The following is a 16,355-nucleotide window of genomic DNA, read 5'->3' as shown; positions in this document are numbered from 1 at the left end:
AATTGTAAAAGAAGAAGTAAAATTGTCATTATTTGCAGACGACATGATATTGTACATAGAAAACACTAAAGACTCCATCAAAAATAACTACTAGAACTAATGAATTTGGCAGTGTAGTAGTATACAAAATTAACACCCAGAAATCTATTGCTTTTTTATATACCAACAATGAACTCACAGAAAGAGAAACTAATAAAAACAATTCCATTTACCATTGCAAACAACACATTATGATACCTAGGAATTTAACCACAGAGATAAAACACCTGTACTCAGAAAATTACAGGACGCTGAAAAAAAAAAGAGAGAGAGAGAGATACAGGGAGACATAAACAAATGGAAGAATACACCATGTTCATAGGTTGGTAGAATCAACATCATTAAAATGTCCATACTACCCAGAGTAATCTATAGATTCAATGCAATCCCCTCTAAAATGCCAACGACATACTTCAAATACCTAGAACAAACTCTCCAAAATTTCATCTGGAATAATAAAAAAAAAAAAGACCCCAAATAGCTGCAGCAATTATGAGAACAAACAATGTTGGAGGGATCACAATACCAAAAATACTACAAAGCACGAGAACAGACATATAGACCAATGAACATAACAGAGAACTCAGAGATTGATCCAAGACATTATGCTCAATTAATATTTGACAAAGGAGGCAAGAGCATACAATGGAGTGAAAAACGTCTCTTCAATAAATGGTGTTGAGAAAATTATACAGATTAGAAGCAAAAAAATGAAACTAGACCACTAACTTAGACTATACACAAAAATAAACTCAAAATGGGTAAAGGACTTAAAAGTACAACCAGAAACCATAAAAATACTAGAGGACTCTAAAGGCAACAAAATCTCAGACATAACTCATAGCAATATGTTTACTGATAAAACTCCTAGGACAAGGAAAACTAAGGAGAAAATAAACAAATGAGACTACATCAAAATGAAAAGTTTCTGCACAGCAAAAGAAACCATCAACAAAACAACGAGAAAGACCACTGCATGGGAGAACCTACGCATTTGCCAATGTTACCTCTGATAAGGGTTTAATCTCCAACATTTACAGGGAATTTATACAATTTATCAAAGGAAAGATAAATAATCCAATTTAAAAAACGGGCAAAGAGCCGAAACCGGTTTGGCTCAGTGGATGGAGCGTCGGCCTGCGGACTGAAAGGTCCCAGGTTCGATTCCGGTCAAGGGCATGTACCTGGGTTGCGGGCAAGTCCCCAGTGGGGGATGTGCAGGAGGCAGCTGGTCGATGTTTCTCTCTCATCGATGTTTCTAACTATCTCTCTCCCTTCCTCTCTGTGGAAAATCAATAAAATATATTTAAAAAAAAATGGGCAAAGGACCAAAATAGACACTTTTCAAAAGAAGACGTACAGAAGGCCAAGAGACATATGAAAACATGCTCAAAGTTACTAATCATCTGAGAGATACAAATCAAAACAATAATGAGGTACAACCTCACACAAGTCAGAATGGCTATCATCAACAAATCAATAAGTGACAAGTGCTGGAGAGGATACGGAGAAAAAGGAACCTACTTGCACTGCTGCTGGGAATGCAGATTGATGCAACCAGTCGAAACCAGTATGGCATTTTCTCAAAAAATTAAAAATGGAACTCCCATTTGACCCAGTAATCCCACTTCTAGGAACATATCCCAGTAAATCTGAAACACCAATTAGAAAGGATATATACAACCCTGTGTTCATAGCCGCACAATTTACAATAGCTAAGTTTTGGAAACAGACTAAGTGCCCAGATGAGTGTATTAGAAAACTGTAGTACATCTACACAATGGAATACTACACTGCTGTAAAAAAAAAAAAAAGAAGGAATTCTTACCATTTGCAGCAGCATGAATGGAACTAGAGAGCATTATGCTAAATGAAATAAGCCAGTCAGAGAAAGATAAATATCACATGACCTCACTCATTTGTGGAATATAATGAACAACATATACTAATGAACAAAAATAGAGCCAGAGTCATAGAAGCATCGAACAGACTGTCCAACCTATAAGGGAATGCAGAAGGTGAGGAGGTAAGAGATCAACCAAAGGACTTGTATACATGTATATGAACATAACCAGTGGACACAGACGGGGTGGCGTTGAGGGCAGCTAAGGAGAGGTCAATGGGGGAAAAGGGAGACTTATGTAATAGTTTAAACAATAAAGAATTTAAATGAAAAAAAGAAGAGTTATTGCTGGACATGGACTGGCCCAGAGCAGGTTTGCATCATACCAGCCATGCAGGAAAGATTTCACAAAATAAGTTCAGGTGATTTTGAGATTACATTTATTAAAGCTGTAAATATTGAAATGAAGGAAGGACTCTGGGTAAAAGAAGCAACAGGAGAGAGCCCAGGCAATTCTTTTCTTAGCTCTCTAGAAATGTTATAGGAAAGAAGTGAGCCAAGGCGGGGCTGCTTTTATCCCACTGAGAAGTCAGAAAAGAAGGGGCCTTGGAGACACGATCAGTGGGTAAGCCAAGGATGAGCTGCCACTGCCCACTGATCTCTCCATTGCAGGTCTCATGAGGACACTTAGAGTTTAGGAGGAAGGAAAAAGTTTTTGGCAGACAACAGCATGGGCTTTCTCTAGTCTAGAGCGAACCCACACATATCATTGGATTGATTGTTTAATTTTCCTTTGGGGGTGAGAATCTTAGGGGGGATTTCATCAAAATATTCATTAGCTTTTCAGGTGCTTTACAAATATGCTAGTGCATTAAAATGACCCTATATGGATTATTCTTTCGTCTGCTTTACTATTTTACTTTTATCTTGGGTCTACCTGGATCTAATTGGGATTTTGTTATTGTCCCCATGACTTTATTTGTCCTTAAGTTTAGATAGAACAAAGTCATTAATTGACTTTCTATTCTCTATTTTCCTGACCAGAGTGATTTAAGCTATGTATTACCTATTTGTGGAGGAGAGGTATAAACCATTGGTTCTCAAGTGTCCTTGGTTGGGGAAAATATGGTCTTAGGATTTACTAGCTGGCTTTAAGTTGTTCAAAGTGTTTGGCCCATTTAATCTTCTTATCTCAGTTTTTCTATTCCACCTGCCTGGGGATTTTCCTGCCTCTGTATGAGCAAATATGCGCTGACAAACTGGGTAACTTAGGTAAAATGGACAAATTCCTATAATCAGAAAAATTACCAAGACTATACCACAAAGAAATAGAAGATCTGAATAGACCTATAAATAGTAAGACTTTTCAATCAGTAATAAGAATATATCTCCCAATAAATCAAAGCTCTGAATCTGATGGCTTCACCAGAGAATTCTACAAAGTCTAACACCAATTTCAAAAACTAACACCAGTCCTTCTTAAATGTTTTTAAAACTTGATTAGGAAAATCACTTCCTAACACTTCCTAATTCATTCTATGAATCTTACATCACCCTGACACCAAAGGCAGACAAAACCACAACAAGTAAAATCACAGACCAATAGCCAATATTTACAATGATACAAAATTCTTAACAAAATTCTAGCAAACTGAATTCAGCAACATATTTTAATCTTTTTCACCATGATCAAGTGGGATTGATTCCTTGAATGAAAATAAGGTTCAATGTAAGAAAATCTACCAATGTAGTCTACCACATTGACATAATAAAGAGGAAATAAATATAATCATTAAAAGGACATGATACAAGGAAAGGATTTTTAAAAAGTCAACACTGATGACATAAGAATTATAAAAGTAGGAATAGAAGAGAACTATTTCAACATCATAAAGGCTACGTATGACAAACCTTTATGTAATATCATACTCCATGGTGAAAGTTGAAGTGTAAGACAAGGATTCCCTCTCTCACCACTTATATTCAACATAGTATTTGAGCAATTAGGCAATAAAGGGAAATAAAAGGCATCCAAATTGGAAAGTATGAAGGAAAGTAATCTCTCTTCATATATTATGCAAATAGACCAAATGGCGAAGGACTGGCAGAATGACTGGTTGCTATGACATGCATTGACCACCAGGGTGCAGATACTCAATACAGGAGCTGCCACCAGCCCATAGGCCTCAGGCCAGCCAAGGTGGGTGCCATCAGGCCCCGCGACCCCCGATTGCCCTGCTGGTCGCTCCATTGATAGGCCTGATCACCAGTTTGGCATGGATTTCATGCACCTGGCCTCTAGTAAAAATATAAATGACAACAAAAAAGTACCTATCAATAATAACCTTAAATGTAAGTGCTCCAACCAAAAGACATAGGGTAGATTAATGGATAAGAAAACATGACCCATATATATGCTCTCTATAAGGACCCACCTCAGAACAAGGACTCACACAGGATGAAAGTGAAGAGATAGAAAAAATATTTTCCAAACAAATCAAATTGGGGGAAAAAAAGATGGGGAGCAATATCCATATCTGACAAAATAGACTTCAAAATAAAGGCCATAAAAAGAGACAATGAAGGCCACTTCCTAATACTAAAAGGAATGATTCAACAAGAGGATATAACCCTGGAAAACATATAAGCACCCATTATAGTAGCAGCCAATTTATGAAAAAAAAAAGAAGAGAAAACTTGTGAAGGATTTAAAAGGAGAGTGTCAACAGCAATACAATCATAGTAGGGGACTTTAATTCTCCACTGACAACACTAGATAGATCTTCTAGACCAGTGGTTCTCAACCTTTGGGTCACGACCACTTTGGGGGTCAAATGACCCTTTTACAGGGGTCGCCTAAGACCATCAGAAAACACATAACATAATTACATATTGTTTTTGTGATTAATCACTATGCTTTAATTATGTTCAATTTGTAACAATGAAAATACATCCTGCATATCAGATATTTACATTAAGATTCATAACAGTAGCAAAATTACAGTTATGAAGTAGCAAAGAAAATAATTTTATGGGGAGAAGAAAATGGCAGAGGTATAGACGGACATGTCCTGTGCCTTGTCCTGGAGCAGATAAGGGTGAGCAGCTGAAACGGGTCACATACAGCCCTAATAAGCAGAAGATATTCAGCTGAGAGACAGTTTGCGGCTGGGAAAGGCGGAGGACTCCCGGAGAAAGGGGAAAGTTGGAGACTGCGGCTGAAATCTCTCCCGGAGCACTGGCTCAGCTGCTGGAGACCATGCCATCTTGAGTGGCTGTTATTGGAAGCATATCCATCAAAAGACCAGGCATCCACAGCATCCAGATATCGGCTACTAACCCAGAAACAACGGATCCCAAGCATCGAGACTACATGAACTTAGAGGATCCCTGCTTCTCTCTATGGAAAGGTCAAATTTCCCCTAAAGGTGTGGTTTGCAATTCAGGTTGGAGAGAGGAACATGCATACGCGCAGGGGAAATCTGAGCCCCACAAAGTCCACGGCCGTTGGGGCCAGCGTGATCTGTGAGTGTGGGAGGGCTCCCGCAGGGCTGCTGGCAGAAGGGAAAGCTAAAAATAAGTCCATAGCTGGACTGGATGCAAAAAAGCAGCCTTGGATTTTGCCAGTGTGCCGGCTACTTTGCACTGGGGAAGAGAGGGTGCACGGAAGGGACTGCGCACAGAGCTGAAAGGTGGGGGGTTGTGAATTCGCGCAACTTCTCAGGCTCTTGTTCTCTCTCTTCCCCTTAAATCTTTGCGTTTGATTATTAAACCCAGTACATGGGATTGCCCAGTCAGGGTCACTCACACAGACTGCAGGGGAAAGTTGTTTTTGTGGAACCTGGGAAACAGAGTGGGAGTAACAATTAAAGAACAGGATCTAGGACAGTCGACGCTCCCAAACCAGTTTTAAGTGTGATCGGGAAAATAAACCCTAACTGCTGGACAGAGAGGACTTATAGCCTCGGAGGTCTATCCAGAAACACTGCCACCCAGGTGCTGATCCAGAACTGACTCTTCTGTAAATACAAATAAAGGCAATCTGGGAAACAAATACAGCCTGCCTTAAAATCAGGACTGTGGTTTACAACACAGAGGAACAGTGTATCGCAGGGAAATTCAGCACCCTCCTGAAAACCTGGCAGGACTAAAGCATGCCAGAAAGAAGAGTAGAGGACCTGAAGCACCTTCACTACTGTACATTTTTATTTTTAATTCTTTTTTCACCTTTTAATTAAGAAACTATTTTTTTTCTTTTTTCATCACCTGATTTTACCTCTTTAATTACTACATTTTTATTTTAAACCAGTATTATTACTACTACCACTTTACCATTTTTTAAAGTGTCATTTTATTTTCTCTTTATTTTATTTTCATCGTTCTTTTAGCATCATTTTTCTCTACCTCAACTTTACCGTTATGCCAAAACTCTTTTCCTCACTTTTCCCCTTTGTTGTCCTGTTACTCTTACCCTATTCCTGCTTTAGATTTTCCCTATTCATTTTTTACCCCCTGTCTAAATTTCACCCTACTTATATATCTAATTTCCAATCCCCTGCTCTAAATCCATATATACCTCTCTCTTATCTTTCTTCACTATCCAATTTTTTTTCTTCTCTCTGTTGTTTAGTTTTGTTTGCTTGATTGTTGAGTATATTGGGTTTTTTTATGCTTGTTTGTGAGATTGTTTTGCTTTTGCTTTTTCTTTTCCTGTTGGTATTTTTTTCTCCGGTTATTTTTTTGCTTATGTTTTTCCTTGCCTCCCTTGATATTAGTGGTTGTTTTTAGTTTGCATTCATCTCCAGGGATCTGTTGCTGGAATTGGTTGGGATGAGTGGTGGTTCTATTGGAGTTTTATCTCTATATAAATACTCTCTTCCCCTCTTCTATTTCATTCTCTGTCTTTTCTCTCTTACTTTTTTTTCTCCCTTTTCCCAATTCCATTTTTGCACTCCTTTTTTTCCCTTTTCTCTTTTATCTTTTCCTCTTCTTTCTTCCTTATCCCTTAATTCTCTTTTCTCAGTGACCACCTTTATTAGGGGTTATTAATATTGTAAATACATTTGTGTTCAGTTCCTTGTATGTTGTGCCTTGTTGTGTTGTATTTTGTGTCTTTAATTCAACACAACAGAGAGAGAACTACATAACCAAACATCTGGAGAAGAGGGATCATGGTGAAACAAAGAAGCAGCCCACATATGAAAGAAAAACAGGCATCACCAGAAAAGGAAGTAAACGAAATGGAGGCAATGGAGGCAAGCAACCTGCCAGAGAAAGAATTCAGAGAAATGGCCATACGGTGGATGAAAGAATGGAAGACAAATTCAACAATATGTGTAATAATCAAGAGGAAATGAATGAAAACCAAGAAGAATTGAAAAATGACATCACTGCTATAAGGAACTCAATAGAAAGCATCAAAAGTAGACTAGAAGAAGCAGAGTACCGCATCAGTGAGCTAGAAGACAAGGTAGAAAAAAATACCCAAGCAGAGTAGCTTCTAGAAAAAATAAATAAAAAAAGGAAGAGAGCCTAAGAGAACCCTGGGACAACACAAAACGAAAGAACATCCGAATAATAAGGGTGCCAGAGGGAGGGGAAACTGAGCAAGGAGTAGAAAACCTGTTTGAAAAAATAATGACAGAAAACTTCCCTGACATAGGGAAGAAAAAACTCACAAATCCATGAAGCTCACAGAGTCTGAAACAAAATGAACCCCAAAACACCGACTCCTAGGCACATTATAATTAAATTGGCAAACACCAATGACAAAGCAAGAATCTTAAAAGCAGCCAGAGACAGAAAGTTAACTACAAAGGACCCTCCATCAGACTAGTGACTGATTTCTCACCAGAAACACATCAGGCAAGAAGGGAATGGAATGAAATATACAAAGTCATGCAAAGGAAGGGTCTGAATCCAAGAATACTGTACCCAGCAAGGCTATCAATCAAAATTGAGAGTCAAATCAGGAGCTTCACAGACATAAAAGGTCTACGGGAGTTTATTACCACCAAACCAGCAATGCAAGAAATGCTAAAGGGTCTGCTGTAAAAAGAAAAAATAGGAAACAAAGAAGTAACACAGGGGTAAAGAACAAAAAGGTGACAAACAAGTGTCTATCAATAATAACTTTAAATGTAAATGGATTAAATGCCCCGATCAAAAGACATAGGGTAACTGAGTGGATAAGAAAACATGACCCATATATCTGCTGTCTACAGGAAACCCACCTCAGAAAAAAAAGATGAACACAGACTGAGGGTAAAGGGATGGAAAAGGTTTCTCAGGTGAATGGAAATGAAAATAAAACCAAAAGCTGGGGTAGCAATACTTATATCTGACAAATTAGATCTCAAAGTGAAGGACATAAAAAGAGATAAGGAAGGCCACTTCATAATACTAAAGGGAGCAATCCAACAAGAAGAAATAGCTCTGGTAAACACATACACACCCAATATAGGAGCACCCAAAAATGTAAGAAAACTTCTGGAGGAGATCAAGGGAGAGATTGATCATAGTAGGGGACTTTAACACCCCACTATCACCATTGGACAAATCCTCTAAACAAAAAATCAGCAAAGAAATATCAATCCTAAATGACTCACTAGATCAGATGGAATTAATTGACATCTTCAAAACATTTCACCCAAAGCCACAGAATATACATTCTTCTCAAGTGCTCATTAGTCATTTGCAAAGATAGACCATATATTGGGTAACAGGCAAAGTCTCCTCAAATTCAAGAAGATTGAAATAATATCAAGCATCTTCTCAGACCACACTGGCATAAAACTAGAAATCAACTACAACAAAAACAATCCAAAAAAAATCAACACATGGAGAATAAATAGCACGCTATTAAACAAGGACTGGGTTACCTGAGAGATCAAAGAAGAAATAGAAAACATCATGGCAACAAATGACAATGAAAACACAACAATCCAAAATGTATGGGACACAGCGAAAGCAGTCTTCAGAGGGAAGTTCGTAGCTCTACAAGCCTACTGCAAGAAACAAGAAACAATGAGAATAAATTACTTAACCCCACAACTAAAAGATTTAGAAAGAGAGCAAGAAGAATATCCCAGTGTAAGCAGAAGGAAGAAAATAATAAAGATCAGAGCGGAGATAAAAGACAAAAAAAAAAAAAACAATACAAAAGATCAACAAAACCAAGAGCTGGTTCTTTGAAAGAATAAACAAGATTGATACACTTCTATCCAGGCTACCAAGAAACAAAGAGAGAGAACCCAAATAAACAAAATCATAACTGAAAGAGGAGAAATAACTACAGACCTCACAGAAATACAAAGGATTGTTAGAAAATACTATGAACAACTCTACTCCAACAAACTAGACAACCTGGAGAAAATGGACATATTCCTAGAAAAATACAACATTCCAAAACTCAATCAGGAAGAATCTAAAAATCTCAACAGGCCAATTACTATGGAAGAAATTGAAGCAGTCATCAAAAAGCTCCCAGCAAGCAAAAGCCCAGGGCCAGACGGCTTCACAGAGGAGTTTTACCAAATATTCAAGAAAGAAATAAAAGTTATCCTCCTCACACTATTCAAAAAAATTCAAGAGGAAGAAACACTTCCATGCTCGTTCTATGAAGCCAGCATCACCCTAATACCAAAACCAGATAAAGACAACACAATGAAAGAGAATTGCAGGCCAATATCCCTCATGAACATAGATGCCAAAATCCTCAACAAAAATCTTAGCAAATCGTGTCCAGCAATACATAAGAAAGATTATACACCATGACCAAGTAGGTTTTATCCCAGGGATGCAAGGAAGGTATAATCTCCGCAAATCAATAAACGTAATACATCACATAAACAAATTGAGAGAAAAAAAACCACAGTCATATCAATTGATGCAGAAAAAGCATTTGACAAAATTCAACACCCTTTCTTGATAAAAACTCTCAGCAAGGTAAGAATAGAAAAATCACATCCCAACATAATAAAAGCCATATATGACAAACCGAAAGCCAACATCATAATCAATGGACAAAAACTAAAACCATTCCACCTAAGAACAGGAATGAGACAGGGATGCCCCTCTCACCACTTCTGTTCAACATAGTAATGGAAGTACTAGCATTTGCGATCAGACAAGAAGAAGAAATAAAAGGTATCCAAATTGGAAAAGAAGTAAGACTGTCATTTTAGCAGATGACATGATACTGTACATAGAGAACTCTAAAGACTCCATCAAAAATTTATTAGACTTAATAAATGAATTGGCAATGTAGCAGGATACAAAATTAATACCAAGAAATCTATGGCATTTCTATACACCAATAGTGAACTTATAGAAAGTGAGATTAAAAAAGCAATACCATTTACCATCGCACCAAAAAAATTAAGATACCAAGGAATAAACTTAACTAAGGAGGTAAAAAACCTATGTGCGAAAATACGGGGCACTGAAAATAGAGATAGAGAAAAACATAAACAGAAGGAAGAACATACCATCTTCATGGATTGGTAGAATCAACATCATCAGAATGTCCATACTACCCAAGGCAATCTGTACATTCAATGCAATCCCCATTAAATTACCAATGGCATATTTCACAAACTAGAGCAAATGTTCCAAAAATTCAACTGGAATAAAAAAAGACCTCGAATAGCTGCAGCAATCCTGAGAAAGAAGAACAAAGTAGGTGGGATCTCAATACCAGATAATAACTTGTATTACAAAGTCACCATTCTTAAACAGCTTGGTACTGGCACAAGAACAGACATCTAGATCAATGGAATAGATTAGAGAACCCAGAAATCGACCCAAACTACTATGCCCAATTAATATTGGACAAAGGAGGCAAGAGAATACAATGGAGTCAAGACGGTGTTGGGGAAATTGGACAGATACATGCAAAAAGATGAAACTAGACCACCAACTTACATCATAGACAAAAATAAACTTAAAATGGATAAAAGACTTAAACGTAAGATGGGAAACCATAAAAATACTAGAGGAATCCACAGGCAGCAAAATCGCAAACATATGCTGAAGGAATTTCGTCTCTAATAATGCTCCTAGGGCAATGGAAACTAAAGAGAAAATAAACAAATGGAACTACATCAAAATAAAAAGCTTTTGCAAGGCACAGGAAACCATCAACAAAACAACAAGAAGAATCAATGGAATAGAATATAGAGCCCAGAAATTGACCCGAACCAATATGCAAAATTAATATTTGATAAAGGAGGCAAGAACATACAATGAAGTCAAGATAGTCTCCTCAATAAATGGTGTTGGGAAAATTGGACAGATACAGGCAAAACAATGAAACTAGACGACCAACTTACACCATGCACAAAAATAAACTCAAAATAGATAAAGGACTTAAATGTACGAAGGGAAACCATAAAAATACTAGAAGAATCCAAAGGCAACAAAATCTCAGACATATGCTGCAACAATTTCTTCACTGATACAGCTCCTAGGGCATTGGAAACTAAAGAGAAAATAAACTAATGGGACTACATCAAAATAAAAAGCTTTTGCACAGCAAAGAAAACCATCAATAAAACTACAAGAAAGCCCACCATATTGGAGAACATATTTGTCAATGTTATCTCCGATAAGGGTTTAATCTCCAACATTTACAGGGAACTCCTACAAATTAACAAAAGGAAGATAAACAATTCAATCAAAATGGACAAATGATCAAAATAGACACCTTCCAAAAGAGTACATTCAGAAAGCCAAGAGACATATGAAAACATGCTCAAAGTCACTAATCATCAGAGAAATGCAAATCAAAACAGTAATGATGTACCATCTCACACCTGTCAGAATGGCTATCATCAACAAATCAAAAAATGACAAGTGCTGTAGAGGATGTGGAGAAGAAGGAACTCTCGTGCACTACTGGTGAGAATGCAGACTGGTGCAGCCACTATGGAAGACAGTATGGAGTTTCCTCAAAAAACTAAAAGTGGAACTCCCATTTGACCCCATGATGCCACTTGTAGGCATATATCCCAAGAAAACAGAAACAACAATCAGAAAGGATATATGCACCCATATGTTCTTAGCAGTGCAATTCACCATAGCTAAGATCTGGAAACAGCCTAAGTGCCCATAAGTAGAAAAATGGATTAGAAAACTGTGGTACATCTACACGATGGAATACTATGCTGCTGTAAAAAAGAAGGAACTCTTACCATTTGCAACAGCATGGATGGAACTGGAGAATATTATGCTAAGTGAAATAAGCCAGTCAATGAAGGAAAAATACCACATGATCTCACTCATTTATGGATAATTAAGACCATTATAAACTTATGAACAAAAATAGATATGGAGGCAGAGCAGCCTCGAACAGATTGTCAAACTACAGTGGGAAGACCGGGGAGGGTTGTGGGGCAGAAGGGGTTGGAGTAAGAGATCAACCGAAGGACTTGAATATAAGTATAACCAATGGACATAAGACAGTGGGGGGTACAGGAGGCCAGGGGATTGTTAAGGGCAGGAAAAAAGGAGACATATGTAATACTCTTTGTAATACTTTAAGCGATAAAACAACTTAAAAAAATAAAAAAAGAAAAGCAGAGAAATAAAAGAAACAACAAGAAGACCCACTGCATGGGAGAAGATATTTGGCAATGATATCACGGATAAGTGTTTAATCTCCAACATTTACAGAGAACTCATGAAACTTAACAATAGGAAGATAAACAATCCAATCAAAAAATGGACAAAAGACCTAAAGAGACACTTTTCGAAAGAGGACATACAAAAGGCCAAAGACATATGAAAACATGCTCAAAGTCGCTAATTATATGAGAGATGCAAATCAAAACGACAATGTGGTACCATCTCACACCTGTCAGAATGGCTATCATCAACAAATCAACAAACAACAAGTGCTGGAGAGGATGTGGAGAAAAAGGAACTCTCGTGCACTGCTGGTGGGAATGCAGACTGGTGAGCCACTGTGGAGAGCAGTATGGAGCTTCCACAAAAAACTAAAAATGGAACTCCCATTTGACCCCGTGATCCCACTTCTAGGAATATATCCCAAGAAGCCAGAAACACCAATCAGAAAGGATATATGCACTCCTATCTTCATAGCAGCACATTTTACTATAGCTAAGATTTGGAAACAGTGTAAGTGCCCATCAACAGATGAGTGGATCAAAAAACTGTGGTCGATTTACAGAATGGAATACTATGCTGCGGCAAAAAAGAAGGAACTCTTGCCTTTTGTAACAGAATGGATGGAACTGGAGAGCAGTGTGCTAAGTGAAATAAGCCAGTCAGAGAAAGATAAATACCTCATGATTTCACTCATTTGTGGAATATAGAGAACAACAGAGACTGATGAACAGGGACAGATCCAAAGACTGAGAAACAGCGATCAGGCTATTAATCCCCAGAGGGAAAGTAGGCAAGGGAGGGGGCAAGACTTGTATGCATGCATATAAGCCAGACCAATGGACACGGACAACAGGGGGATGAGAGCATGAGTGGGGGGAGGGGGAGGAGAAAAGGGGTTTAATGGGGGGGACGAAGACACATTTGTAATACCTTAAGTAATAAAGAATTTTTTTAAAAATGAAATCAACTACAATAAAAACAATCAAAAAAATTCAAACACTTGGAAGCTGAATAGCATGCTATTAAATAATGATTGGGTTGCCAAAGAGATCAAAGAGAAGTTAAAAACATCCTTGAAACAAATGACAATCCATTGTTGTGAAAACACAACAATCCAAAATCTATGGGACACAGTGAAAGCAGTTCTGAGAGGGAAGTTTATAGCTCTACAGGCCTACCTCAAAATAAACAAGGAAAAATGTTAATAAATTATCTAACTCTACAACATAAAGAATTAGAGAGTAGCAAGGAAAGCCCAGAGTGAACAGAAGGAAAGAGATAATAGAGACCAAAACAAAAATAAATGACTTAGAGACCAAATATATATGGCCAATGAAACCAAGAGCTGGTTCTTTGAAAGAATAAACAAAATTGATGAAAATCTAGGCGGCTCACCAAGGAACAAAGAGATAGGACCTAGATAAACAAAATCAGAAATGAAAGAGGCAAAATAACAACAGACCCCACAGAAATACAAAGGATTGTTAAAAAAATACTATGAAAAACTAGACAACCTAGAGGAAATGGACATATTTCTAGAAAAATAAGACCTTCCAAAACTCAACCAAGAAGAATCAAAAAATCTCAACAGGCTGATAACTAAGGAGGAAATTGACCTGTACTCAGAAAACTATAGAACATTGAAAAAATAGATAAAGACATAAATAGATAGAAGAACACACTTTGTTCATGGATTGGTAGAATCAACACCATTAAAATGTCCATACTATTCAAAGCAATCTATAGATTCAATGCAATCCCCATTAAAATACCAACAGCATATTTTGCAACCTAGAGAAAACAACAATTCATATAGAATTAAGAAAACTCCAAATAGCCACAGCAATCCTGAGAAAGAAGAGCAAAGTGGGTGGGATCTCAATACCAGATATCAAGCTACATTACAAAGCCACTGTTCTCAGAGCTGCCCAGTACTGGCACAAGAACAGACATATAGAACAATGGAATAGAATAGAGAACCCAGAATTCTACCCAAGCCAGTATGCTCAATTAATATTTGACAAAAGATGCAAGAGCATACAATGGAATCAATACAGTCTCTTCAATAAATGGTGTTGGGAAAATTGAACTGATACATGTAAAAAAATGAAACTAGACCACCAACGTACACCGTACCCAAAAATAAACTGAAAATGGATAAAGGACTGAAATGTAAGATGGGAAACCATAAAAATCTTAGAGGAATCTACAGGCAGCAAGATCTCAGACATATGCCGTGATTTTTGATAAAAACCATCAGCAAAGTGGGAATAGAGGAATCGTAGCTCAACATAATAAAAGCAGTGTCTTCACCAATACAGATCCTAGGGCAATGGAAACTAATAAGGGAATAAACAAATGGGACTACATCAATATAAAAACCTTCTGCACATCAAATGAAACCATCAACAAAACAATAAAAATGCCCACTGCATGGGAGAATATAGTTGCCAATGTTATTTCAGATAAGGGTTTAATCTCCAAAGTTTACAGGAAGTCATGCAACTTAACAAAAGGAAGATAAACAATCCAATCAAAAAATGGGGAACGGACCTAAATACAGTCAATCCTTGGGTTATGTAGGTCTCGACTTACCGTTTTGTGGTTAGTCTTCATCTCCCATTTATTTATAAAAAAATGTTTCGTCATTTCGATGTATGTACATATGTGCTTTATGTTTTTTATTATTTATTTACCACAAGTAAAGGTCAGGATTTGCCGGGCTGAGGTAACCCTCCCACCCAAATACATGAATTTTTGTGCACTAGGCCTCTAGTCCTATATAATATAAGCCTAATATACAAATTGTTTCCTCGACTAGAGTTTGGCTGGGAGTTTGACAGCTTAACCAGTCTCTATGACATGCACTGACCACCAATGGGCAGACGCTCAGACCAGTAACTTAGCTTGCTGCAGGCGCTGGTGGGTTGGACTGGAAAGTGAGGTGTGAGGAGAGAGCTGTCAGGAAGCTCCCAGGGTTTGGCCGCTGGATGCATGAGGATGGCAGTGGGAGCCAGGAGGGATGGAGTGGGAGGGGAGGCTGCTACACTTGATTCAAGAGCCCTCTGCAGCCTGTGGCATTCTCAGTGCACGATTTATAATATTCAGAGATGCTTATTTTTATTTGTTAAGTTTCACTAACTACTCCAGGAGAGTGGGTAGCACCATTACAGGGGGCAGGCCAGGCATACCTGCCCAAAGCCAAGGTGCAGCTTCGGGCCCCTGGAATGCAACAGAGAGAGGGGTGGGGCTGTCAGAGAAACTGAGTCCAAAACTTGAAGTGGAGGCATCAAGGGGTGGAGGGTGATAGTTGTGCAGGGGTCTAGAAAAGCTAATGGGTGGGGGCAGCTGAGGAGCTCAATGCCTCTCTCATGGGACAAGCACCACATCTCTCCCTCCTCCTCCCGGTGACTTGTCACCCCAGCTCTTCTCCAAAGCTTGGGCTTGCCCCACACAGCTCTCCACCACTGCACACCCCACACTGCTTTGCCTGCCCCACCCCACTCTACACAACCCCCCTCAATTCCCACACAGCCTTTGGAGAGCTCCACTCCCAGAGGAGAAAGTGGGAGGCTGTAGACAGGAGGTCACATGAGGAGGGGTCAGAGCAGGGCCCACCAAGTTAGATGGAGGGGAAGGAGAGAAACCCCACAGGACTGGGGGCAGAGACAGGCGGGGAAGGAGGGCCATGTGGAAGCTTTGCCCTTGGTTGAAGTAGAAATCCTGACCCCATTTTACAGACCCTAGCAGAGTGTGTGTGTGGGGAGGGTCAAAGACAAAAGAGGGTTTGAGGGGACTGGATGGAGAGCAGCAACATTTGATTAATGGCCTATTTATTATTTTT

This window comes from Myotis nattereri (assembly GCF_964212035.1).
Source record: "Myotis nattereri genome assembly, chromosome: Y".
NCBI lineage: Eukaryota > Metazoa > Chordata > Mammalia > Chiroptera > Vespertilionidae > Myotis > Myotis nattereri.
Note: the sequence above shows the minus strand (reverse complement) of the source record.